This window comes from Panulirus ornatus, chromosome 33, assembly GCF_036320965.1.
Source record: "Panulirus ornatus isolate Po-2019 chromosome 33, ASM3632096v1, whole genome shotgun sequence".
Taxonomy (NCBI): Eukaryota; Metazoa; Arthropoda; class Malacostraca; order Decapoda; family Palinuridae; genus Panulirus; species Panulirus ornatus.
The window spans coordinates 870,889-873,037 of record NC_092256.1 but is presented as its reverse complement, the minus strand read 5'-3'; positions in this window follow the sequence as shown (position 1 = coordinate 873,037).

Genomic DNA, 2,149 nt, shown 5'->3' with positions numbered 1-2,149 from the left:
CTATCTTCAACTTATGATATATATATCTTCTGTTATTATTCATTCTCCACTGATGATTATATCTATGTAGGTTTCTAGAAAACATTATCCAGTATTCTTATACAACTAAGATGTTGCAAATTGTAAACATTTTCCAAACGATTAAAATATAACATATCTATATAACTGATTAGAAAAATTGATTGTCTTCAATGGACAAAGATAAAAATCACCTTCTCTATGACATTAATATTTGATATATATATATATATATATATATATATATATATATATATATATATATATATATATATATATATATATATATATATATATATTTATTATTTATTTTGCTTTGTCGCTGTCTCCTGCGTTTGCGAGGTAGCGCAAGGAAACAGACGAAAGAAATGGCCCAACCCACCCCCATACACATGTATATACATACACGTCCACACACGCAAATATACATACCCATACATCTCAATGTACACATATATATACACACACAGACACCTACATATATACACATGCAAACAATTCACACTCTGCCTTTATTCATTCCCATCGCCACCTCGCCACACATGGAATAACATCCCCCTCTCCCCTCATGTGTGCGAGGTACCGCTAGGAAAAGACAACAAAGGCCACATTCGTTCACACTCAGTCTCTAGCTGTCATGCAATAACGCCCGAAACCACAGCTCCCTTTCCGCATCCAGGCCCCACAGAACTTTCCATGGTGTACCCCAGAGGTTTCACATGCCCTGATTCAATCCAATGACAGCACGTCGACCCCGGTATACCACATCGATCCAATTCACTCTATTCCTTGCACGCCTTTCACCCTCCTGCATGTTCAGGCCTCGATCACTCAAAATCTTTTTCACTCCATCTTCCTCCTCCAATTTGGTCTCCCGCTCCTCCTCGTTCCCTCCACCTCCGACATATATAACCTCTTGGTCAATCTTTCCTCACTCATTCTCTCCATGTACCCAAACCATTTCAAAACACCCTCTTCTGCTCTCTCAACCACGCTCTTTTTATTTCCACACATCTCTCTTTCCCTTACATTACTTACTCGATCAAACCACCTCACACAACATATTGTTCTCAAACATCTCATTTCTAGCACATCCACCCTCCTGCGCACAACTCTATCCATAGCCCACGCTTCGCAACCATACAACATTGTTGGAACCGCTATTCCTTGAAACATAGCCATTTTTGCTTTCGGAGATAATGTTCTGGACTTCCACACATTCTTCAAGGCTACCAGGATTTTCGCCCCCAACCCCACCCTATGATTCACTTCCGCTTCCATGGTTCCATCCGCTGCAAGATCCACTACCAGATATCTAAAACACTTTACTTCCTCCAGTTTTTCTCCATTCAAACTTACCTCCCAATTAACTTGACACTCAACCCGACTGTACCTAATAACCTTGCTCTTATTCACATTTACTCTTAACTTTCTTCTTTCACACACTTTACCAAACTCATTCACCAGCTTCTGCAGTTTCTCACATGAATCAGCCACTAGCGCTGTATGATCAACGAACAACAACTGACTCACCTCCCAAGCTCTCTCGTCCCAACAGACTTCATACATGCCCATCTTTCCAAAACTCTTGCATTCACCTCCCTAACAACCCCATCCATAAACAAATTAAACAAACATGAAGACATCACACATCCCTGCCACACACCTGCATTCACTGAGAACCAATCACTTTCCGCTCTTCCTACATGTACAAATGCCTTACATCCTCGATAAAAACTTTTCACTGCTTCTAACAACTTGCCTTCCCCACCATATATTCTTAATACCTTCCACAGAGCATCTCTATGAACTCTATCATATGACTTCTCCAGATCCATAAATGCTACATACAAATCCATTTGCTTTTCTAAGTATTTCTCACATACATTCTTTAAAGCAAACACCTGATCCACACATCCTCTAACAGTTCTGAAACCACAGTGCTCTTCCCCAATCTGATGCTCTGTACATGCCTTCACCCTCTCAACCATATATATATATATATATTGATTGAGAGGGTGAAGGCATGTACAGGGCATCAGATTGGGGAAGAGCAGTGTGGTTTCAGAAGTGGTAGAGGATGTGTGGATCAGGTGTTTGCTTTGAAGAATGTATGTGAGAAATACTTAGA